The sequence below is a fragment of the Coturnix japonica genome, chromosome 3 (genome assembly GCF_001577835.2).
Source record: "Coturnix japonica isolate 7356 chromosome 3, Coturnix japonica 2.1, whole genome shotgun sequence".
Taxonomy (NCBI): domain Eukaryota; kingdom Metazoa; phylum Chordata; class Aves; order Galliformes; family Phasianidae; genus Coturnix; species Coturnix japonica.
The window spans coordinates 8,609,097-8,635,997 of NC_029518.1; the positions used below are offsets into that span (position 1 = coordinate 8,609,097).

The following is a 26,901-nucleotide window of genomic DNA, read 5'->3' on the forward strand; positions in this document are numbered from 1 at the left end:
TACCTTGGTGAAAAGTCGATGAACTAAGGCAGAGGTCAGCTAATTATGCAGGGGGTCGGGAAATAAGCGGTTCATTACTCAGAAGGGGGGAATAATGCCACTATCGTGGGCCGGAGAGGATGGAGATTAAAATAATAATAATAATAATAAAAAAAAAGAAATCAGGTGTAAATGCTCAAGAATTCCAGTCCTATGGCACTTAGTTTCTGAAGTGATGGGAAGCTGCTTCAGTGTCCTTTAAACAGCGGTGTTAGGGGTTTTCTTTTTGCATATCTACTTAGACGAACCTATTCATAAATACATGTGAAATAGACATGAGTGTGTTCAGCGTTGCTTTAAAAGAAAGCTAAGCACTAGATAGTGTTTTAGGGATTTAAAACCAAAGCTTCCCTTTGTTTCCAACGGAGAGGGGGGAAAAAAAGAAGATAAAGAAAAACCCGTGTTGGCTCCTGATTAGATTATACAGCTTCATTCCTCTTCATTTTCTCATCTCGCCTTGCTTCATTTGCACGATCATGCGATGTCATTTACAGGATTCGCAAAGTGAAAACCAGATCTCCTGCTTAACCTTTGCATCTCTGGGTGAGGTGACCCAGTTGCAGGCATGAAGTAGTTGGGATTCAGTGGGTTGGGTGTTGGTTTTTTTCCCAGTGATTAACAGTGCAAACGTTGTAGGATGTGATTGCATTGTTCACTTGAAAATTTCCTTTGTGCTGGAGACCCCTCAGTGGTAAACTGCCAAAAAGGCAAAATGTACAGAAGTGACTCTTCAGGAGCATTTTGTTAATTAAAAAAGAAGTTAGATGGCCGGGTTTATTCAAAAGAGAGAGGGAGAGAAATTCAAGTCACCACGCTCTGCTGTAGTGTGTTCAGGCAGTGCAGGACTGAGAATGCTGCATGCTTTGTACTGGGTGTGCTTAAAGGGGGAAATTATAGATGTATGAGTGCATATACACATATATACTTAGTTTTCTTTGGAGTCGTGTACATCTGGGGATATCATTTTGTGGCTTGCTGGTAATTTGAGGGGAGGCTAAAACAATGAGGGGAAAGAAAATGTAATGATTTAAATACCAGCCATAATTCTGTAGAATGCATTTTAAAATCACACCTTTTGTCGGTTTTTAAAAACATTACCTGGGACCCAATTGAAGGATAATGGTGCAGAAAGGCAACTCTCTTGGAGGAAATGAGTCTTGTTAAGGGAAGTGAAAGATGAAGTGGTGGAGCTGATGCCTAAGGACTTCATAGGGAAGCCCAGGAGCCTCTCCAGAAGTTAAGTAGCTGATTTTACAAAATGAAAGATGTTACGTGTCATGAGAAGGTATTTCCAAGCGTTTATCTGTTAACTCTGAGCATCTTTGATTTTCTGTGCTTATCAGAAGCTCTAGAATTGGATGGCATTTTAAAAGATATAATTCCTTCCATTGTTAATTCTTCAGAGAGGTGTTCCCGTTTTCTTCTATGAGCTTGGCAGGAACATTTGTTTTTATGGCAGAACAGGGCTGGACGCAGCTCCTGTGGAGTCCGTCGCCCCATTACTGAGCATCAGTTGGAGAGCACTGAGTGAAGGGCTGCTTATTCCTCACCCTGACATCAGAGGGCACTTCTGCAGTCTCAGCCCATGCTGGTTTAGCATGAGCTTGTATCCTGACTGCTGTATCCTTCAGCACCCCTGGCTTCAGCATTAGCTCCATTCAGCATTCGCTTCACTTAGTTTAGAGGTTTCCCATTCTAGTCTAACACGAATGCACATAAAGGTTGCAGTCTTTGCGGTGACCTCCTGCCTGCCTTTTTGTTGCTTTGCCAGTTTTCTACAGCGTGGTACCTGTTACAAGTTGAAAAGGTCTTCTAGGTTAGGTCAATTAGACAACCCCCTGAAAACATCGCACTCTAATGTTATGAGTCAGAGGTGTTGAAAGGAGGAGAAACGATCACTTTTCCCAGCCATTCAATAAATGTCACCACAGTGCTCAGACATCCACACCTTCCTCCTCTACCCCTGGCACCAGCTAGCACTACCACCCCCATCTGCTCAGCTTTGCTTTGCTTTTCTATTCTTTCCATTGTCCTTCAGCCAACCCTCTTCTAGCTAATAGTATAAGCAAAGCCAGAAGCCTGGTGTGGCTGGATTTTTGCCACTTCTTTTGAAAAACCAAACCACAATCTTGCTGCTAACACTCTCTTCAGGTAATTTTGCCAGGGATTTGCTTAGTAGCATGATCTCATGTGGTTTTAGCTGTCAGTGTTGTGCCTCAGAGAGACAGGCAGAATACTAACCAAGCAATTAGCTCATCCTATTACATAAAAAGTAGTTCACTGCATAGTTGGTTTTTTTTTTAATATTTAAAAGTAAGAATTAAACATCTTCCAAGTGTTTTTGTTTTGCTTAGCTTTCTGACTCTCATTAAACTTGGAAGGGTGACAGATGGCTGAAGGAATCAAGAATTTAACCAAAGGAAGAAATAGGAAAATAACTCTCTCTTTGTTGTGGCAATATACAGAGAAATGCAGAGAAGTAAGGAAGAGAATAACATTCACAAATGTAAGTCCTGGGCTGCTCAGTGCTTACCAGGAATCTCTGCAGCATGCAGGGCATTTGATGACCTGTGCTCCTACCTCCTTGCTCTGTTTGGTTGTTGCTTTTGTTATAGCTTGTATGGAGTGAAAACTGCATGTTGAATGAGGAGAAACATTTGAAGTGTAGCTGTGCAGGTGGCTTCATCCATGAAGTAATCATTCTCATCCACCTTCCTTCCTACAAACACTTCTTTGTTTTCTAGTCAGTTGGGCCTTTTGTTGTCCCCCAACTCCTTGTTCAGTCACCAAATGACAAGTATGAATGGGCATTTATTCTGGCTGTTTCTTTTCTCCATGTCTCAGGTTGTCATGCAGGTGGTTTTCTGATGAATGTAAGTTGATTCTATTTATATATATACATTATATATATTTGCCAGAACAAGAGCCAGGAAGTGAATAATGAAATGTGCATGTCAGTTTGTGTTTCTGCTTGGAAAGAAATGGCAAAAATGAGGAGGGAATAGGATCTGTGTGCTCCCAGCAGAACAGATACAGCTGAGTTGTATGTATAGGGTAGTGCATCAAAGGACCTGGGTTATTGTGGGGCCATGATGGGTCTGACATGGTGAGATCTATGGCCAAGATGTAGGCCACTGACTTAGGAGGAGTGGGGGGAGTCCAAAGTGGAAGGAATTACTGGGGGCAGTTGTAAATAAAGTTAATAATAAAGTTTGGTACTGGGAGGCACTTGGGACCTTTATGGTGGAAAGATGTTGAGCAGCTGAGCAGAGGAAGTGAAGAAGTGTTTCAACAGCAGAGTTCCTGAGCAGGAGGAAGGATTTGTGGAAAATGCAGGCTTAGGGAAAAAAGAGTTAGCTGTGGGGTTTCAGAGGTGACAGCTGATGCTGAGCACAGGAATCATGCGTTACCATTGTATATATTCTTGCTAAGTGTTTTCTACCCAGAACCTAACGAGAGATCAAGAATAAGCACACAGACCTCCCACATCTAAGCTAAGCTGCTTTCTTCCAGTCTCTGCTTTTTTGTTGTTGCTGAAGTTGGTGTGCACTGCATATATCCAAACTATGTCCTTTTAGAGACACTTCTGTAACAGAGCCTTGCCAACATGTCAGATAGTGAGCTGGATCAGGCAGCCCTTGTTCAGTGAAGATGCTCATTGAACTCCCCAGGAGCTTTCAGTAAGAATAGCAGGGTCAGAATTGCAACGCTGCAGTAAAATCATTTATGCTACTCTAATGAAGAATATAATCAAAGCAACTTTGAAAAATCTGCCTAGGAAGTATAGGTAGCGTTTTATCTGCATAAGAAAATGGCAGGGAAAGACTTACTAACAGGAAAATAAATTTTTATAACCTTTTCGTTTTTTTCATAAGCTGGAATTGCTATTTTTGCTGTAGTTATAATAAAACAAATATTTCAAGGATGAGTGTAAATGAAATGTCATTTTCTAGTTAGAATATGCTTATCGTGCTGCAGAAAAGGTTTGTGTTTTGTTTAAGACACCAGATGTAAATGTTTCCAGATGTTCAAGCATTGTTGCATGATGTAGTATTAGAGGTAGAAGTGGAAAAGTCTCGTCATTGTTTTCTTATTGTTTTTGAATAAGAGATCTTCCTCTTAATGTTTTTTATTTCTTTTTTTTTTGAATGTGTTTGTATTTCACAAGCATCTTATTTTACATCTTCTTTTCATTCATAAGTTTCCAAATACCTCCTGGTTTTCCTACTTCGAATACTTTTTATATATAGCTGAGGCATTTCCATATTTTAAGACTGTGAAGCATAGCAGTTTTCTCCACATCTTTAAATTACATAAATTTTATATTTCCTTTCAAAATTTCCAATATACCCCATCGGTTATTATCCTCATCAGCTGCCAAAGTATTAACATCAGTTGGAATAAAATGAATAACAAAGCAATTTCAGTCAGCATAGTGGTTAATTGGCAGTGCAGTTAGATATGCAAAATAGGAAGTGTGGTTTCTATATTATTATTTCTGTCAATATGGCTTGTCAAAGAGGCATGCAGTCTTGAACAGTATTGCAGACAGTCTGGAGCACTATAATCAAAACTGGAACGTTGCTCATGGATTTCTGATAAGCGTCTTTATACAAACCCTGCTGCCTTGGTACATGCAGAGCTATTGATTGGCTGGGGTGCCTTTACAAGAGCTAAACAAATAACAACACTGTTGTCACTTACCAGTAATGCCACTTTTGCCACAGCCTGTGGTAACTGCATTTTTCCAGACTGAAAGCATGTTTCATTGTCTCTTAATCAAATACTGTTTGAAATAAGTTATCAGAAGAAATTAATTTAGCATTCAATACAGTGTACTTCCCACTGTTTCTAATTTTCAAAGATGGATTTTCACTGATAGCTAGAAGTTTTCTTGGCTTGAAGGGAGATTTGTCTCTTCATTCTTATAATCTGAGAACTCTAGACTGAACTCAGTGCCCAGCATGAGTAAGGACAAACAATTCTGAATTCTTAGTATCTTGTCAGTTTTCTCACACAGAGGTTCATCACAGTGTCAAACCTTAGGATGCTTGATCGTTTTGTTTTCAGCAGATCCCATAGGTCAGTTTATTGGAGCCCATTTTGTTGTCTTTTCCTTGGTCAAAGCTTGCAATAGTCCGTAACCTCTTCAGACAATCAATGTGACATTCCTGCCCTCTTTCCTGTCTTTTCCCAATATCAGTTAATTTATCTCCCTGTTATTAAGTTTAATGTCCTCAGGTCTGCCACAGTATCTGTAGCAATGTTTTTCTAAGCTAACAACTTCCATTTGAGTTTGTAAATACAGTGTAGGCATAGCTGATAGATCTTGCTGTGATAATAAGTTGACTTGTGAATGTAGCTGTGATTATAAGTGGAATGAAACGATCTGATTTGATGAAAGAAAAGTGTATTATAAATAACAGCACAGCTCTATAAAGTTAGAGGCAACTGACATAAAGAAGAGAGGCCATCTATTTATTGCTCAGATGTTTCTTTTTCTTTCCTAATAGCAATACGGATGGCAGAAAGTAACCTGCCTTCTTCTTTCTCATAGTTTTATACATACATTTGTGTTCACACACATATATCACATTTTCTTGTAATGAGAAAATGTTCCGTAGTGTTAAGATGAAAAATGAAAGCTTCTGTAACAACTGAAAATGTTGGAAAACAGTCAGTGACAATATTCATTAACCATAAATGTAATTGGTCAGAACACCGTAATTAGTTATTTTCTCCCTCCTTAGTTTACAGAGTAAAAATAAGCCTATAAAAATAAACTGAGAAAGCAGTAGAGAAGTAACGCAGCTGTGAAGCTGGAATAAGCTGGTAGGAGAATGCCATGCATAGGAGTAGTCAGCACTGTCTCTGCTATGGACCCATCATCAGTGAATCACTGTAGAAAACTGCTGTTCTGTATTTTCGTAAGGACTAAACTGGCCAAATAGCCTGGGTGCAACTGGCTTGTGCACTCTAGATAGGATAAGGAAAAATGTACTGATACAGTGGATCTGTGATCTTGAATCTCAGCACGCAAGACGAGATTTAAGTTGAGACGGGTTCTCCCTACTGAGGTGAGGAATGTGCATTAATTTCACATATTACAACTTTAAATGGCACAATGACGAATTTTCCATTTATATACGTTGATGTGTGTTTTCCTGGAAGGCTTGCTGCTCAAACATGGAAACACTGAGGACTCAGCAATTAAAGATTTGCCAAGATCATTCTGTTTTGGGATCCTGGTTGGGGGATGCACATACCACTTATGTCATTTCTGAGTAGGTGTCTAACTCTTTAGCCATACAACTGCTTTTGGGAAAAGCCAAAAAACAACAACAAAAAAAGGCCAACATATATCAAAAGCAAGTTAATTACATTCCAGATGTGTTCTTTTATGCCTGCATGTCTGCGACTGTAGGCACTGTTTACTTCATTACTTCTGCTCATCTACAGTTGTAAAATGAAGAGCAGAGAATGGCTAGACTTGGAGAAACAGGAAAAAAAAACATAATCAGAGAAATCATATCTACCCTGAAGACATGTCAGGTGTAGTCTTAATCTGTGTTTGCATTGATAAATCTCTTGAGCTGGCTGACTTGCTCAGACAGAGCAGCTCTAGTGAGGTAGGAGGAACGGAGGTGAGGAGAAATGGTCATGGGCTTGGCTCCTCAGTGGTGACCAATGGAGATGAGAAGTTTTGAAAGAATTAAGGGCCAAATAAGATACTGTTTCTGATTGTTGGCCTTGGCCTGATTGGTTTTCATTGAGCCCAGGCTCATAATTTCCACAGTATGACCTGATTTTTTTTGCATCTCTGTCAGTATACACTGCACTTACTGATGTGGTCAGCCACCACCAAAAATGTTCTGTTAAGCCGTGGATGAAATATTGAATATAATTATGCAAACACATGCATTTTTAAAATTAGTTTAGTGCTGCTAGAGGATGTATTCACTTTATTTCACATGACAAGAGTTATGAGTGAGCTTTCAGTGAATATAATGAATTGCCACATTTACTGAAAACATATGAGCATGAATTAAATCATACTGTTATTTTGGGTTTGGATACTCAGTGCCCACGGAGAGGGGTTTAGGAATTGTGACAAAATAACAGATGTGAGATTAGCCTCTTTGGCTGTGTCCTAATGGATGCATCCTAAAATCCTGGTGTCCCAGTTGCTCAGAGCACACTGCAGCTCCTGTTTAAGGCCTGTTCTTCCTCCCATCCTCTTCTCAGGGTAGTTCGTGCTTGCATTTTGCATTGCAGTGGGTTTTATATCCACCTGGGGCATGTACCCCAACCACGGATCCAGAGCAGCTCTTAAATACCTCTGCTGAGGATTCTGTAAGATAAGAAATGCTGCAAATTTCCATCGTCCAAAATAAAATATTTAGTGAGTTTAAGGAAAATGTTGTGTAGACAAAGGGTGTGGTAGATATCTCTGTCAATGTTTTATTGCTTGGAAATTTCGGTTTATAAAGTTTCAGGTGAGCGAATTCCCACTGCACATCCATTCAATTAGATGACTTCTATCTAGTAACATGCTTGAGAAACACACACCACATGCTTTCGTTACAGATTGTTGGTACTCATTTCATCTGTGTCGCCGCCTTCTGAGAGAAAACCAGGCTTTCATCTAATATTGAAGTGAGGACTTTTTTTTTTTGGTTATGGCTATTTTTAACTTTTGTAGAAATCTTCTTAAATTAGCTTGTAAAGTTTGCTTTCATCACTCAGCACGATGTGATGGCTTTGGCTGATGTCTGAGAGGAATATAGTAAAATGTACTGTATTGCATTTAGAGGGAGAAGTTCATGGAGAAAGAATGGTAACATTATTTTGCAGCAATAACAAACACCTTGAAGCAAAATGCTCGAATGGGTTGATGCACAATACATTGTTAAGCACTGTAGTTAAGCAAGCAGATAAGAGGAGTTGTTGGTCCTTTGAGAGCAGTTGCAGGCTGTAAATATCTAGCTTGGACACCTAAATTTCAGTTTGCAGTTGGTTATGATTTCATAAGTTGTGTGATTAGCTAAATGAAAATGCAGATTAGACTTAAGTATCCAACCTAAAAAAAATAAAGAACCTGCGGTGAGCAAAGGTAAGTAATTAAATGAGTTGAAAACGTGATACACCTGTCAGCTGTCTTTGGGTGTGGGCACTTGAGGTATGGAGGAAGTTACTAACACTGATAAAAATTGCAAGTGACTCAACTCAAGACTGTTCAGATCCTTGTGCTCACTGTACTTGTAATATAAAATTCACTGGATGGGAGCTTATGCCTGAGCCTTGAAGAAGGTGAGATTTTGTGTAGTCAGTGTCTCAAGTAGGTTTGACTGGCCCTTGGGCCAGAGACAGATGTCACGGTTTCATTACAAGGTCACTGCTGCAGGAGTGGGGAAGGCTCATCCCAGGCTGATGGAGTGTGAATAAATACATGTCAGGAATTTGCAAATAAATATTTTGTTTCTTCCAAGTCTTCAAGTTGTTCTCTGCTTGTTATTTGGTAATCACTCATCTCTTTTTGTTTGCCATTTTCCAAATAATTTGAATTGGAAGAAAAACTCAAAAAAGAATTTCATGTAATGTATGAGTATGTTTACATATGCAAATAGCATATGATGGTAGTTTTGTCTTCCAAAGGTGTCAGTTAATTGCCAAAATATAATTTAGAAAAGATGAAAGTGGGGGAAGGGGGAATTGTCATTTCCCAATTGTACTTTGTTTGAATTTTATGTTGAAGCAGCTGGATGTCCCTGAAATAACCCTGCTCCTAAAGGTAGCATCAGAACATTGGCTACGTGAGCCCATGTCTTGCAGACTATGGGATACTGCAGTGGATCTTAACAGTAGCTTGTCTGAAATGGTTATTCCTGTTTTACAGAGGGAAGCTTAGGTGCACTAAATCAGTTACATTTGTGTTCCTTCTTGCATGATTCAAAGAAATCAAGAAATGGTCAGACTGGCCGTCTGAAAATTCCCTCTGTGTCTCTTGTGCACCTGCCCATGATATAAAAGACATATCTGGGGCATGGCCAGCATGTGTAACACTCCGTTGTCAGTTGGCATAGCTTAAAGCAGGCTCCATGCTGGCTCAGCGTATGCCATGACTCACTCATCCCTTCATAAGCAATTCATTGGCTGATGCTTTTCCCACAGCTGTGTGTCAAACAAGAACCAAATGCAGCAGAGGTTAAGGACTGTTCTGTTCAGGCCTTGCTTGTGCTTGTTAATGAATAGCCATCCAGCTTTTTTCAGGAGCATGTAGCTTTATCTACCCAAATGTGACAAGGCTCTATTAACTAGTCACACAGCATCTTGAAGTGGGGAGAGGAATTGAATGAAGACCTGTTGAGTTCCATATTGTTGTTTCTTTCTATTGTGTTGTGCTAATGCTAAAGCACAGTGCCATTAAAACAATGTACTGGTTACTGAAGAAATGCTGCTCTTCCTTCCTTCGTTCTGTTTTTCCATCCTTCAGTGATTGTTCTGTAGGACTAATGGAACTGATTCGGAGGCAGCAGGGGGAAGTGAGAAGTATTTTCCCAGTGATTATCTGTTTTACTTCATTATTTGCTATAGGGAATGCTTTCTCAGTTATTTGGTTGGATTTTTGTGTAGCTGTTGCAGTTACTGTAAATACAGGAAAGCCATAAAGTACCAGTGTTCTGGTGCACAAAGCTTAGAGCTCCCATGCCTTCACAGATGAGACTTGCCTGTCTTTTTGTGTCTGTCAGATCTTTCCAAATTCTCTGTCATTGCTTACATTTTTGGGGCCATACGTGGGGCAGTTCCCTTAAATATTGTTCACTACTTGTCTTGAAATTCCAATTGCTTATAGTATGTGATGTCTATTAAGCGAGAAGGGCAGTCATAATGCGTTGTAGATTTGAACTGGTGAATTCACATCCTGTCATTTTTTTTTACAGATAGTGCTTGCCATTTAGATGTTTCCTCTATGTATAATTGCTCTGGATGTTTGAGTGCTGTAGTCAGTAGGCTAGCGATTTTCTTTCTGCTCCTTAAACGAATGTGAGTGGAGTGAGCACAGCCTTTAGTGAAAGCATGTCTAGCCATGTTTGAAAGAATTAGTTACTTTATTACTTCAGGACTATTAGAATAATTAGCAGTTCATCCGAGTGTTTTCACGGGCCATGATTTGTGAGAATGACTGGGACAGTGCTTTGTATTGTGTTCTGAATCTGTGGGATTTATGTAATGTAATGTCAATAGATGTGAGGAGCCAAGAGAAGCAGAGGGAAGGTCAGCATTAACTTTCTTTCATAATTCTCTGGTGCTTCTTTTGTTGTCTTAATGATGCTTCAGATTGTTTGCGCTTTGTTTCTTTTCTTACCATATGCTATAATCTGTAACATTATTTGTTTGGATTATGCTGTTTCGAAATGTCAGTCAGAGGTTGTGTGCCCATTGTGCTAACTAAGCAGATGGATTGCATAGAAAAAGACAAGAAAGCTGAGGAAATAATCGTTCTCTACTGCTGACAGTACTCTCCAGGGTAGATTTTAAAATAGCTCAAGAGCTGTGTAAAATTAATAAGCTGTTTCTCTGTACCGAAATCCTCTTTCACATTTTATCGGCAGGAAGGATCTCTGTATAGAGGAGGGGCTATAGGGAAAATATATGAGAGGGTGGGATTGAAGACTGTCCAAAATATGGATTTTCCTGTGAATCTAGAGGACAGTGAGTGCTTTCTAACAGCATGCATAAAAGCAGTGTGTGTGGAATGTGTCCACTACAAAATCTCTGTGCCAGTGAAATCCACATAATCCCTCAGAGCAGGCTTTTATTAGGCATAAAATTTAAATCACATTTGTTTCTTCAGCATCTTTGTAAGTCTCTTCAATGATAGCAAGAACAGACAAGAAACGAGGGAGCATTACTCTTAGCTGATCGAGACTTTCTCCCGCTGAGGTATTTTAGTAGCTTTCTTGAGGCAGCAGGTCAGTTTATATTCTCTGATGTGGAGGCGTGTTCCCTTGGACTCCAGATTTCCAGAGTAGCTTGAAGTGTTGGATTTTGTTATGGCATTTTAAAAATGTATTTTTTTCCCTACAGTATATGTTCAGTGCATATATGCAGTAGAAAAACTAAAAATAAAGATGTAACACTGAATTGTGATTGGAAGGGGAAAAAAAAAATCATTACCCTGTCATGGAGAAAATTCTGAAATAATAAATACTGCTGGCACATTTTACTGCTATCATAAATATTTATTCAGCACATGTCCATAGGCTCAATTTATTACATCATATTCACTTAAATGTGCTTATGAAATGACCCTTCTGCACACACACATTTCATCAAATTTTAGATTCCTTGATTAATGGCACAGGCATTTTTTGCTATATGGTGTAATCTGTCATGCATCTAATCCAATTTTGAAATGAATGTATTCTTAGATCTTCTTATAACAAAGCTATTGTTCTTGCTACTGTTATACCTTCTTCGCTTATTTTCTTATCAAATGGATTAAGATTTTATAGTGATATATTTGCTAATAAACACAGCTGGAGGGCAGCTTCTTCTATTATCTTAGAACCACCTTTGCTACATGTTCATCAGAACCCATTAAATATTCCTGGGCAGTCACTTAGCGATATATAGAATGTTTTTTGTCTTTGATTTCAGCAGAGGCATCAATCCAAATGTTCTGAGCTGTATTGCGTAATTGTCAAGGAGTTAAATACGTGCAATGAAGATATAGTACTTAAAATTTACTGGTGTATGTCTAATGTTTATAGATAACCCTTTAAAGAAGTTAGGATGTATTGCCATGTTGAGCCATTCTGTCTTAATTTTCAATCAGTGTTGCATTGTCTCTGTGGTTTTTTGTGGTTTGTTTTTTGTTTTGTTTGTTTTTTTTTCAGTCAGACAGCCGAAGACCATGTAGAGCATTTACTTTGCAGTCTTGCAATTATCATTATGTGACCATATGTATTGAATTCTGGTTAGGGCAAAACAGGTCACAGTTTCTCAGTAAATTCATGCCTTAGTAGTTGTATCTTCAGAAATAGAAACTTGCTTTCTAAGAGATTTGGAAGGAGAGGACTCTGCAGTTCTTTGCTTTTCTTTTCATTTCAAACTGTTTTCCAGTAGTGTCATTGCTAGCACTTGGTGTTGCCAATTCAAACTCTTGTGTTTTGACCAGTGAACTTGATTTAGTTTGAATTTGGATGCATATTGTTATTGTAATAAGTACAAATTCTCTCACATAGTCCAATGGATTATCTGTTGATGAGTTTAAAAAGGTTTATTGGATATATAATGTTCGTCACAGAAGTAAAGCTATGCGAGTGAGTGCAGCATATAAATGTAGGTGCTGTGTGTTGAATATGGATCACCAACATCTAAAAATCTAGATCCAGTGTGTTACGTGAGCATAAAACAATCAAATGGTAACTCACTTTAAGAAAAGAGGAAAATGAGATTCAGAGCTATGGGCAAATGCATGAAATCTGAATGCCCTTAATCATGTGAAAAAAGAAAAGCCTCTGGCCACCTCCTAGGGAAGTAATATGCACAAGAAATTTCTTTCTGACGTGATTACCCAGATATTCTGAAAATAAGGAAATGATGCATGGATTAACCTCAACGTTGTGTGAGGTTTCCACATACTGTGTGTGAAGCAGTGGCTGGATGAACTAGTTGCTCATCCAACTCATGGTCCTCTAAGCTGTGGCTTAACTATGAGGTTCATCTATGTCAGTAAGTGCAGAAGGATGCTGCCTACTGTGGTCTGGCCCTAGGAGCCAGGAATGTCTAGGTCAGATCCTCTGCTAATTGGAAGCTGTATTTTGCATTTTTTTATTATTATTATTTTTTTTTTTTTTAATGGACATCCTTTCCAGGGAGATTGCCAATTCAACATGATGCCTAAATTGCTTTTTACAGCATTTTTGCTGACAGATTTGTTGAAGGGGCAGGATGCTACAAATGCCTGAGTTATTTAATCACAGGTGTGATCGAACCATTTGATAAAATGTGATCTTCATTGTCACAAACTCAAACGTCACAAATCGCAGCTGTGATTTAAGCTCAGTGCTGTGCAGACACTTGCTTACCCTCCCCAGGTGGGATCATGCAGGAAGGTAAAATTGCATGGACTCGTGGGTTGAGATGAAGACTGTTTGCTGGGTAAAGCAAAAACTGTACGTGCAAGCAAAGCAAAACAAGGAATTCATTTACTGCTTCCCATCAGTAGGCAGATGTTCAGCTGCTTCCAGGAAAGTAGGGCTTGTCATGTGTAATGGCATCTTGGGAAGATGAATGCTCCAGACTCTCCAGAGCTCCAAATGTATCTCCCTGCCTTATTTCCCTCCTAGTGTTATTGCCTAGAACCTCATGACATGGGACATCTCTTTAGCCAATCTGGGTCAGCTGTCCTGTTGCTCCCAGCTCTTAGTGCCCCCAGCCCTTTGCTGGCAGAATGGTAGAAGAAGCTGAAATACACTTGGCTCTATGTAACTAAAATATTGGTGTGCCATCACCAGTTTCATCAACAATCCAAAACACAGCATTATACATGTCTACACAAAGAAAACTATCCCAGGCCAAGCCATGACATTCTGAAGCTAAGAGAACAATGACTGGTGTGTCAGTGAGTTCTGCATTCAGTTTGATTGGGATCCTCAGCTGGGGGTTACAGTGGGAAGCTAATGTGTCATACATGGCATGGAAGTTGCTTTTTAAGAAAGCAAAGAGCCTTCACTGCAGCTAAACCGCTGCTTATTTTATGTTCTTGTGAATCCTTAGTGAATAAAAGATGTATGTGGTTGTGAAGATAGTCTGATGAATTATCCATGAAGCAAAAGGTACACACCCTGAAATCTCATCCGGTTATTTTAGCAATTTAAGAGAGATCATTTTATATGCTGGGTATTTCTTAAATGTTCAATTAAGTTGAGAACTCTCTATATAAATGCTAACTTAATTAAATTGTCTTTGTATCTTAAATATAAATGAAAACAACGGGGTAGAAGCCTTGCTAAAAGTTTGTATGGATCTTTACTCATGCATAATTTTTCTTATCTTTTGCAACATCGTCATCCTTTTTTTTCTTTAAATGAGCAATAAGCGAGAACATTTCCTGTCATTTTTCTTTTAAGTTTTCTTGTAACAGAATATTTTTGACAGGCCACTTTTGCTTTCCGAATTAAAATTCCCACCCGCAAATGGGTTATAAGAATAATAAAATGCTGTTTTTGAACTTCATAGGCATGACGGTGATACTAGTTGGCATTTAGCTGTCCCATATACTAGTTCATGCATGTGAAACAAAATGATTATACTTGCAGTTTTTGGCCATTTACCCAGTTTCTAGCAGGGAAAATTACTTTAAATGGGAAAGATTTATAGATTGATTATTATTTTTTTTCATCAAAAATTCTTTACTGAGAGAAAGCAATACTTCCTTTCCTATGTAAATATGCTTTGCTTAATATACGTTACATGCACAGACACATGAGGACCAAATCAGTCTCTTTGAAGGGTGGTTAATATTCTGTGTGAAGCTTGAAAGGAAAGCAGACTACACGAAAGAACAAAATTCCTCATCCACAGGGCTGCCTCATGTATCTTACTAATCATACTATATTTACCTCTGTTTACAATCTTTCTTCTTAGCCTTAAAGTGTGATTTTTAGCTGTCTGTGAGTTCCATGTAACTGAAAAAGTGTATTCGCGTAATATTTATCAACACGACTGGTGTTAGGCTTGGGACTGGGAATAGTGATCTCTAGTGCACTCTCCATGACACACCTGGGAAGTTAGCTACATTATCAGTCATTATCATTGCTCAACTAATAATTCTCTGTCTCCTAAGGGCTGCTAACAGTCTTAAGTAAAATATTTTGGGAATGCATGAGTAAGGGTATAATATCTAGTGACTGCTGTTTACACGTATTACTCTGAGGTCAGGCACTTGCAGCACTCATTCAGCTACTACTGCTTTAAATACTGCTAAGTTGAAGGGTCAGGGTAAGCATCATGCTGTATATATTTCTAAGATTTTAATGTCTTGCTCAACTGTTGAGCAGGAATTTCTTATTCCTACCCGTACAGGCATTTTTGTCTAAACAGAAGGCTGCAGAATACAGCAGAATGTGAACTTAGTCATGTCTGATCTCTCATCTTCCAGGCATTTTTGGGAATGATGCTGTAACTTCTCTGTTCTTATATTCACATTGTTACAGAGGCATGTGAGAGACACTGAGTAGAACTTAGGTCCAGATCTCCTATGTCTCAATTGCCTAGAGGTAAAACCATGTGACACCACAGGTGCAGAGCAACAATGGCAAATAACCACTGTTTCCAGTAGGGAGAGAAATCTTGTCATTTCTGTGCACAAGTAGCACACGTGCCTGCATATATGCCTTGTGTGAAAGGGCTTTTCATCTTTGCTTCTCTAGCTCAGAAGACTGTGAATTGTCTGTATAGCATAAAATTCTTTTATGACCTTTTCCTACTTCTGTTCACAATCAGCTTCTGTTGTCATGGCCATTTAATACATTTCTATAGTCACTTTCTGCCTAAAAGTCTCTTAGTCCTGATGTTCCTTTAACAGAAGAAACCTGTATGTGTTTTCCGTGTGTACTGTGTAAGGCTCTTCTCCATGCTAGGGTTGGAAAAAGGAATTTGTCCCCAGCAGATAGGCTAGAAAGCACTGTTTTCAGGTTCTATAATCAAGACAGATGCATCTGCTTGTTGCCATGCACCATATATTTTCCACATTATAGTAATGGATGCAGTGCTGCCACCTGCTATGTCAGGACTTCCAGCTAATTGGAATAAGTTATGTGCATTCCAGTTACTCTTACAATCTATAAAAGGCTACTTTGTCCTAAACTAGATAATAATTTTTGATGGATTTCCTTATGCTAGCAGATATTGCTGTATTCTGATGAGAACCGTTGTGGTTTTTTTTTTCCCCACAAACACAGGTGTTTTCTGCATATATTGAAGTTTTAAAAAAGATTTTTGCTACTGAGCTTACACTAAGGCTTATGCCATTTGGCGTAGGTGATAGGACCATCACCCAGGGGTGAATCTGCACCCAGGTGTAGCAAATCCTGAGAGGAATCTAGAAAGAATCATGTGCTCTTAGCTGCTGGCTGGGAAAATGCCACGAGCCCTGCTGCTTCAGCACAGGATCTGAAACGGTTTCACCATCTGTGGGAGTCTNAGACAGAATCATGTGCTCTTAGCTGCTGGCTGGGAAAATGCCACGAGCCCTGCTGCTTCAGCACAGGATCTGAAACGGTTTCACCATCTGTGGGAGTCTGAGAGTGGTGCAAGCCGTGTGAATCAGTGAGATAACTACAGGAGTGGAGGGCTGCCCTGATGTATGAGAACTGTTGAATCACAGTCTGAGCCACTGATTATCACCTAGGGAAGGGACCTGGTCAGCCCTGGTTAGTGCAGGTGAGGGCAATGCAGCTGAGTGACTGGAAGGGATGGAGCCTGGCTGCACCTCTCTTAAACCCCACTTACGGGTGGAGTGCCTCTGGGGAAGGATATTTGGTTTGAGATCTCTCCCTTGTGGTGTCCTTCATGTGAGCTTAGATCTTCTGATACAAGTGAGCCATTTTCTTTCCTTCCCTTATAGCACTTTTCTATATTGCCAATCCTTTCATCATCCCACCTCTATTGTCATGCCTTTCCCATTGTACTGCTCTGACCAGTTGATTCATATGGGAAGTGTGAGGGTACTAATATTAATACTTCTGGTTAAAGGTTTGGCATGGAGTAGCAAAGAGGATTGTTAATTCATTAAACAATTAATCTGTAATATGTTGTAAATTTTAGTTAGCCCTGATGTGGCCAGGCAGTTAGACTAGATAATCTTAGAAGGTCCTTTCCTACTGTTCTATTCTGTTTCATTTGCGTGGTTCATCATTGCTCTTGTGCTCAGTATGGAGAGGGTGTATTGTAGTGCTGTCAGGAATCTTGACCTCTCTTCTTTTTCCTCTGAGGTCTCTCATTCACTACCGAATACAAACCAACAAGTTGCTGTGCTGAAGCTGTGGGTTTCATCCCTCCAACCTTTGTCCTCCTTATTTCAATACTAGTTGGAACTAATTATCTCTTCTCTGCTCTTCTAAGCTACTGTTTTAAAGCTGAGATGGTAGTTGATAGTAGTGATACCTTCTAGCGTAAGGCCAACCATCAAATATACAATTGTGTACTATAAAAACTAAAGTAAGATGTGTTTTTGGGTTTTATAGTCAAAATGTTTTATACAATTTAGAGGTTTTCAAAATGGCAACAGTAGAGAAAAACGTAGTGTTACATTGGATTTAAAATTGAAGATTTTTGTGCAAGTGGTCTCTTTTTTTAACTCTGTGCACCATTTGAACCTCATGATGATGACACATAGTGTTACTTGTGGCTAAATATTGAGAGGAGGCTGGAGAAACCAATGTTCAGTCTTGTCATGAAGGAAGGAAAATTTCTGTGGTAGCTGCTTAGTGAATGTATTTGCTGTTTGGTTCAAGTAGCTTCATCAGTTATGTGGAGAAGTTATTTTCTTTTCAAACTTCTATAATGTTAAAACTGTTTTCTTCGCTTAATAACACACATTCTGTGTGTAACTGTATGAAGTATATGGCATATCTTAAATGAATGTGTTTATATGTTGCACAAACATGGATTACTTTACAAAGCATGAGGAAATAAGCACATGCTTTTTTATGTTTATCTTATATACAACTTAAAGCTTGTGGATTAAGTGAATGCAAAGGAAGAGGAGGATGGGTTTGAACAGTCTTGTTGGCTCTTGCTGGTATGCAAACTAAATCAGTATGCATTCCATATATTCTTTTATATTTTTCTGAACAAATAATATATGGTGGCTTATCGTAGAGCTACTTTGTATACTGATTTACATTTTTACTAGATGCTTCCCCTTTGCAAGCCTAGTAAGACAGTTTTCTTAAGGAACTTGGAAGTTAAGTGTGTGAGCAATCTTAGCAGAGATGCTGTAGCTAATTAATTTTTAGGCTGGCCGGTCTTGGCTTTGTTGTTACAGCAAGTTTTGTCACATATAGTTGTCAGTAGAAATGGGAATTAGCCTGTGATTGTCTGTGTCTTGATGATATAATTAATAATTTTCCTTAAATGTGTATTAATCAAAGAGTTGGTTATTTTTAAGGAGACTGAAAGATCTGAGAAATGCCCTTTGTCTTTGATCGTTTCTTAAACTTGTAATTAAAAATATCTAAAGCTAATATATTTTTCCTCTGAAAGAAGTTTGCCAAAATGGAAGAATCTAGCAAGATTAATTAATCTCTGCCATTGCTGAGATCAGAATATATAGAATTCAAAGTCTGAGAGTTGGGAAGTTTCATTTTATGCTAAAACCCCTTACAGTGTTTGAGGGGCAGAGTGGCTGGCTGTGGATAGGCCTAAATCCATCCCTTTTGTTCACAGGGAGTGTGCCTGCAACTCTTTGTAGACTAGTTTGGAAATGAAGCTTAAGAAAGGAGTATAAAAACTTTTTCACTTCTTTCTCCACTTTTCCATCTGCAACTAAAATCACTAAACTGACTAAAGATTTCTCACCTCATTACATTGGAGAACTCTGAGGCAAAAATAAATTGTCATAATTAGGTGGAAGAACAAACGTCTCATTGTTGGTACTCTTTTCCAGTTCCATTCCAGTTTACTGTGTTTTATTCCTGTTCTCCTTTCTTCAACCCTCAGCAGCCTGTGTTTACCCATGATTGTCCTTCTTACCACCAAGTTGCTCTAGAAAAATCAGTGGCCTGAGGAAGGGTTACTGAGTAAGGGTGGTCTTCTATGCAAGAGCCTGTAGGGTATCACTATCAAAAGATTCAGTCCATTAATTTGTATTCCATGATTCATAACTAATGAGGTCTTTGTTATTCATAAAATAGTTATTCATAGATTATTCTCAACACTGACGTGTGGAAACTCAGGGCAATGGTACTTTTGGAGATGCTTTTTTTTTCTTTTTTTTTTTTTTTTTTTAAGCAGAGATCACTTTTTAAGCATTCGTTTCACATGCGGCAGTTTACCTCTTGTTTATTAATGTGTGCTCTGAAGATTAATGTAAGTCATGTGAAAATCTATGGTGGTAATGTATATTGGAGGGGCTTTCAGTAACCCCGTAACATTTTGTCTTGCTCATTTTTGTCACCTGTAATTTTACATGGAGAAAGGGACCTATCACTCAGTATATACTGAGAGAACATCGAAGTTATGGTGATTCATATATTGCAAGTCTGCCATAATAGAGAAAGAACCATACATAGAATGAAGTAATATGATGTGAAATAAAGTGATGCAGGACAAGAAGTGACAGTTGCATTACATTACTCGGTGGAACAGAATCTAAAACTGCTGCAGGGGATTGAATACGTGATACATAATGTAGGCCAGTATACCATGCAGATCATTTAATATATTGGAAAACTGATGTTTAATGCAGTATTGAAATAGGGTGCACAACAGATTCTGTGGAGAGAATTTTCTTATAATCGTCCTGGTTTAGGCACGGAAATAATGGAATATATTGTTGTGCTAAAGAATAGCTGACCTTGTCCCTGCATGCAAAAGAAGAATCTCGAAATGAGCTGTTGCATAAAGAGGACTACATGATTGAGAAAATGGGTTTCCCAAAGTAGCAGCATCAGGGTCATACCAATCTTGGACAGGATCAAGACACGTACATGTTTATTTTTCCTTCTAATTTATATAATCTTATGACAAATACAGAGTTCCACATAACTAAATAGAATCAACTTCCCCCCCCTCCCCCCCCCCCCAAAAAAAAAAAAAAGCAGCCCCTCACACTTTACATAATTATATTTAAGAAAAAAATAAGCTATTTATCAGAGAAGTTTGTCTTGTGCAGAATTAATGTTAAGTCAACAAAAAGTTATTTTTTTCAGTGTTCTCACTTTTTCCTCCTCGTGATCTATTGCATATCCCCTGCATCAGAGAATCTGCCCACATCCATTTACTGAATAGCAAAGTAATATTTCATGCTTCTCTATTGGGTATATGAAAATGGTAAGTAAATTTAATTAAGAGCATATAATTCTTCACAAGAGAACGAAGGTGATCTGTTGGGGTTGCTTACAATTCAAGTTACAGCAAACATAATGCCTTTTTGAAAGTGTAAGTCATCTCCCTATGGATTATTAAAGGCCTTTCAAGGGTGTGAAGAAGATCTCGTGATGTTAACAAATATATCCACAATGAACTTTCGTGCAGTTATAAAACCTGTTGCCAAGCTGGGGAGAAGTCTTTTTTTTTTTTTTTTTTCCCTTAATGTAGGTGAATAAATACTTCAGGAGATGCCTCTCTTAGGCACTCAATTTAAAGGGCAGCCTATTTAATATATTCTGTAAGAACAGAGGCACAGCTTATGAAAATTACATTAAAGCACATTTGTGTCCTGGAAATTGGCTAGGGATCATACTATCAGTATGTATTGATTGTTTTTCAGCTATTCTTTTTCACTCATTAGCTGTGTGGATGTATTCAGTTACAGAACAGGCTAATCTGTGTCATGTATATTTGCATTTCTTATAGAAATACGGGGCTGTTCCATCAGACGGATGTAATTCCTTATCAAAATTCCTTAAAGTGGCCAAATTTATAACAGAGCAAACTAAGAGATATGGCCTTTTTGTTCTGATTGTGCCTAATTTTGTGTTTGGGGGGTAAGCAGAGTGAGGCAGGAATTAGACAAATAGCATTTTAGTTTACTTCTGTGCAGATGGAGAGGCAGAAACTGTTTTAACTGGGTATATGAGATATTTTGCAGTTCTTAGGTGCTGCTGAATCACAAAAGATAATTTTTCTACATGAATAATTTTATTATTTAGGGTGTTTTCTTAATCCAAAGAACAGTAGAGTCAAAATATTATTCTTTGAGTTAAATCTGTAAAGGAGAACACTGAAGTTACTGTGTAGTCTGCAGGAAAAAACACCCCACAATACCATAGATCTTAAAACTAGGGTGTTTAATTTCATTTTTCTGTCTACACCCTCCATTTTTATACTTCAGTTTCCAACACTTTTTCTCCTGTGCCTACTGCATTTTTGGTTACTAATGAAAGTCCTAAGCTTTTTTTTTTTTTTTTTTACCCCTCTCTCTCTATTCCATTTTGTTTTTCTCTCTCTATTTTAGGAAAACACCCTTTTCTTTTTTGAATCTTTCCTCTGTCTTCAGCTGGTAAGAAGAAAATCATTATGGAATGCAGCTGGCATCTTTGTTACATCAGAGATGGGTTTATAGCACACCTAAGAAACAAACAGATAGTGGGGCTCACTAACAGTTTCAAAAGAATTCTTCATATGCCCTGTTTCATCTACTGCTTTTTTGGTTCATTGCATTGATATACCATGGCATAGCATAAAGTTTTCAAAAGCACTGAAGACATCAGAAGAGGCAGAAGATATGTCTGCATGAGAAACCCAAGTGAACTTTGCCTTCTTTCTGAACTGATGGGAAACCGTATGGCTTTTTAGCATGACTCAGTAGCTTTACCTTGTGCAGGGCGTGGTGTCTGGGTGCCACAAGGTGTGTGCATTGTTATCTGCCACTAAAGCACAACTTACAAATATACAATAGTGCCTATATCATTTTTCAGAAGTAACTTAGGCACTTAAAATGGTTTTGATGCCCTGAAAAATTTTATCCAAAAGCGTAGGTAGCCCTTTTTTTTCCCTTTCTTTTCAAGGGTAATTGACATAGAAATCAACATAGTACTGGTTATTAGTAGTGAAATTAGACAATGTTACCAGGCATCTGCGTTCTAAAAGATTCATATTTTAATGAGGTGGTGTGTGTGTGTGTTCATATGAGATGGTAAGGTGATAGAAGGTTAGGCAACAGCATAGTGTAATGGCTGCTCTGAATGTTATCCAAGTCATCAGAAAAGGTTCAGGTGCAGAGAGAGAATGAGAATGCCTTCAATATATTAAAATAAAAACATTTTAAATAGGGAATTCGTCGTGGATTTCTTCCTTCATTCTAGAGGATTGATTTTTGAAGGACTTTTCTGTAAGGGAGGCTTTTCATTTTTAGCTGAAATTGGTTGAAGGAGAGGGGATTTTTAGCAGAGCTGGCACAAAGTAGAAATGCCAGTGAAGCTGGAGCTCCTCTGAGTGAATGGTGTGGGAGCACCTGTATTCTTTCCAAGTGCAAGGATTAGGGATCTCAATTAACAGTGATCTGCTGAGCCTATTCTTCTACTGCAGTGTAAGCTTAGCTCTTACTGAGGAGTCTCATTCTTTTCTGGACTTTCAATATGTTCTATAGAAATAAGGCTTGGGTAGGTTGCCTAAGTTCTTGGATACAACATAAATCCATAAAGTTCAGCAAAATCTTCACCACTGTGTTGGAGCTAACCAGCTTGCTTTTATCATGCATGAAAACCGTATCAGAGCAATATATTTGAACAGATACTCAAAGTCATGGCAGAGGAAGATAAGGATAAGTCCTTTGCAGAGGAATCCTATGCAACAGAAAGTGGATAGAAACAGCCTGAAATCATGCGGTGTTGGAAAGAAGAATAACCTTTCTGCTGTAAAATAATGTTAACCATTTCAGCGAAATCCTGACTCTTCATATGGTGTTACTCACAAACTGTTGCATCCCATTCAGTTCTGAGTGCTTCCTGCCCTTAAGAGGGTCTTCCAGGAAAAGGAAGCAAATAGAAGTCTCCCATAAGCTGAAAGGGATGGTGGTGGTGGATGTTGTTGTTTCTCTAGTGAGAAATAGGATACAGTAATTTGACATGAAAACATTAGTTGATAAAAAGAGTGCTCAAGCCTTTGCATTGTGAACAGGTGGTGTTCTATGATGTGTAGGAAGTCTCCCTATAAATTAATTTTCCTGGAAGTCCTATGATTTGGTTTTTTTTAGTTTGCTTTTTTAATGGCAGTTTTTATTATTCTGTGATTTCTGTCACTTCCCCCTCTTTTTTTTTTTTTTAATGTTTATTTATTGTTTCTCTCATGCTGTTTAACAAGTTTACTATTTATAATAAACAACTTCATTAGGATAGTGGATTTGTAATTAAATATAATCAAGCCATTATCTGTCCTGGATAGTCTAATCTGCATCCAAAACAGGAATGAAAGGCAACTCTTCATTTGTTTTTTCTGTAGCGATGTCTGTTTAGCTCTGGTGTAACATTTAGCATTAAATCTGAAGTGTGCAACCTGGTCAAACTCTGCACATAAGGCCCTGACTCCATTAGATTTTGCCAATAAACGGGAATATGCATAAATGCAAGCTTTCTGTAAGATTTATGAGCTATCTGATTTGAGTGTGGAGGAGCGTTCTTTCTGACCTGACGCAAAAGATAACATGAGATGATGTGGTGGACTGGGTCAGCTGTTCCATAGGTAAATGAAGTTTCCAACAAAGCTAAAGTGTAAGACCTAATACATTTCAAAATTAAGACAGGTAAAGTGCAGCAGTAGTTTACTGCAGTGGAAGGGACTTCTCAGGGCTTACCTTATTTTCCTCTCCTTGTATCTCTTTCTACAGAGAAAGCTTTAAAGAGGGACTAGTAGATAGATAAAGCCTAGCAAGTGAATTTCTGCTTGTGTTTATACATCTACATATTACAGAAATATTTTGGGTTCACTCTGCCATCACTGCAGGTTCTTTAAGACTTGCATGTCTGTAATAGTTCTGTCTGTAGCAGCAAAGATGATCGTTTTTGTTCATGAGAAGAATAATTCTCAAGTTCACTTACCAAGAAATTCCACACTGGCAGCTTTCTGCATTGAAGGGCTTTTCTTAAGTGTGAAGGTGACAGTCTGAGGATGTATTAATTGTTGGTACATCCCAATTCCCTCTGTGATTTGAGGAGACAAATTGTGTCCCCATTTACCTTGTCCTTATTAGCAGCTGAATTGCAGTCCATGGAAATATCCCTCAAGTGGCTTCATAAAAACCTGAAGATAATCTGAGGCAGCTCATTTACTACTTCCCATTATTAGGCCAGAGAAGAATTACTTTAAAGAAGGAGCTTATATATACTCAGATTTGGGGGGAAACTGGGCTTGTATGTTTTGTGGATTTTAATGCACAGAGCACTAACTTTAAAGAGCTTACTGTGAAACATTAAAAACTTTACAGCACAGCAGCAAAATTGCCTATCCTGGGACTGTAGTTCATGCAACAGTCTTTTAAGCAAGAGAAATGTTGCTACTGGGTTTTATTGCCCAGGTTTGTAGCTTGTGGCCCATCCATCCACACCATCATTTCAATTAAACTTTCTTCTTTATTTTTCTGAATCTTTAACGCTCTCCCTTAGAGTCTGATCGTGTGAGGTGCTACTTGTCTTTTGGGAAGAGTCAAGTGCTTTCAACTCCCAGAGACTTCCCAGGATGTTAGATTTGCTCAGCTCACCACAGGAGAGCTCAGAATTTGCTTTGATGGTACAGAGTGCATAAGAGGGGAGGTAGCAGTGATGGTGAATGCATTAAGCCAATCTATAGAGGCACTTGTCTGTAAAGACACAGCTTTATAAACCAAAAGAGAATAATCACACTGGTAACAACTTCTTTTGAGAAAACCCGTAGTTTACAACATAATCCTTGAAATCATTTCTAACTTTTTCAACACCTCTCTCCCTGGGCAGATGATAATACAGTTTCTTTCTGATCCATCTGTGTATTGCAATGGTGTAAAATGTCACACAAAGTAAATGGCTTTACTCTCTATCTTCTTTGCATTATTTTCAGTTTTTTCCCTGGGGATGTTCTTATCCTTTAAAGTATATACCAGATACTGTGATTTGCAGAGCATTGTATTTTCAATGGGAATCTTCTTCTCCCTCCCCCCCCTTTTTTTCCTATATTTTTTTTTTTTACTTTGTGTTAGAGAATTTCTATCACTATTTTTGCCATTAATTTCTTACCATGTCTTACCAAGCAATATACTTGTTACCTGGTAATCAATGTCTTCTTCTGCTGTTTATTATACTTCAGGGAAATTTGGCAATTAAGTGCAACATGAATATTTAATTAAGAGGAAGAAAAGTGAAGGAGAAAATATTCATTTTCAAGTAGTTTACTGGGAAACTTTTAATTTCCCATTACCTTATCAAAATGCTGGCACTTTATAGGAATGCAGAAATCCACCCTGCTCTATGGGAATTTGAAACAGCCAAAAGCAAAGTTGTTACTTGATTAGAACAAATATAGGAAACGTTCTATCCTTGTTAGAAATTATCTTGTTCAGTTGCCTTGTAAAAACAGCCTTCTGTTTTTTTAATTTGAAAATTAATTTCTAATGTCCTCTCAGTGTAGTCAATGCTCACAATAACTGGTTTGTTCAGGAAGCACCATTGTCATTCGAGGTTCATCATTCTGGATGCGATTCTTTTCCTTTTTAAAAATTAATGAATTTACTACAGATTAACTGATTGCGAAGTGCACTGATTTATTTCCTTCCTGTCTGCTTATTTCAAGTGACTTGATTCTATTGGAAGTCAATAGTAGTGATATACTCACATATCTCTATCTGTAATTTCTCTTTATCTCTTCACATATTGTATTCTAAAGCAACATTATCTTGTACGCATACATATGGAAAGCAATGCTATTTCCCAACATAGTTTTTCAGTTCACTCAATTTTGGGTCCTGATGGCATGACATTTTGTATGGAATTTGGATTAGCATTGCATTCCTTGTGGAGAACTGGAATACTTAAAAAATTCTCAATTATAGATTGAAATAAGAGTAGAAATGAAAACGATAGCCAACTTTTTTTCCAAGCATCCATAATAATTAAAAACATTCTCTATTTCCTTGAAGAATTCAAAGGCAGAAAATACGAGCCTTTGTGAAAACTTAAGTAGCATAGTTGGCTTTTATTTTCAATGTCTACATTTTTCTATTATTTGTTTTCTATTTTAAAGAAAACAAACTGGAACAGCAACAGAAAAACATAAAAATACAAAAAACAATCATTTTTACCTATAAAGTCAGTGTTGGCTTGGAATATATGGTCACTGGAACAGGTTGCTGAAGGAGGTTTTGGATGCCCCATCCCTAGTGGCGTTCAAGCCAGGCTGGATGTGGCTCTGGGCAGCCTGATCTGGTAGTTGGCGGCCCTTCACGTAGCAGGGGTTTGAAACTGAATGATGACTGTGGTCCTTTTCAACACAGGCTGTTCTATTATATCAACGCAGCTGTCTGAAAGAGACTGAAATCATGGGTAAGGTTCTTGCATAGCTCTCATATTAGCTACAGTATCATAGTCACAAAATTTTGATTTCTTCTGATCTGCCGGACCAGGTAGAAGTGCTCTACATCATCGGAGAAGATGATACTTTTAACTTCTCTGTATTTGCATAAAATACACGTAGAGTTGGCACTAAATCTGCTGGGAGACGACAATAAAGACTGAGTCGATGAGCAAGGACTTTGTATTACTCATGGTGTTTATAAGGGCAGTGTGATTTTTATTTTTTTTTTAATTATTTTTATTTATTTTTTTTTTTTTCCAAGTATAAATTTCAATGATCTGGGGTGACAGTGATGAAATTGTCTTACTATTGCTATAGAGATAGTTGGAGGGCAGCAGGTGGCTACCAGTGTGTGATCCACTGGCTGACTCAGCAGCATGCTGCCCTGTGCAAAAATTCAGTCCCACTCCTGCTTATAAGCTGCCCTGGAGTATTGGAAAGCCACAGTGAGGTGTCCCCAGTGTGCTTTCTTTTCTCCAGGCCAAACAAGTCCATCTCCCTCAGCTTCTCTTCATAGCTCTCTTTTGTGACCCTTCCCTACTCAGGAAGGGAGTGATTCTCAAATTTTCTTCCCAGCAAGGAAATCAA

The 26,901-nt window shown here is 38.3% G+C and overlaps 1 protein-coding gene across 38 annotated transcripts in view; it reads left to right on the forward strand.

The window, feature by feature from the left end:
- Positions 1-26,901, forward strand: part of NRXN1 (neurexin 1) — a 606,274-nt gene that overhangs the window by 356,380 nt on the left and 222,993 nt on the right. The gene's annotated exons all lie outside the window — the stretch shown is intronic.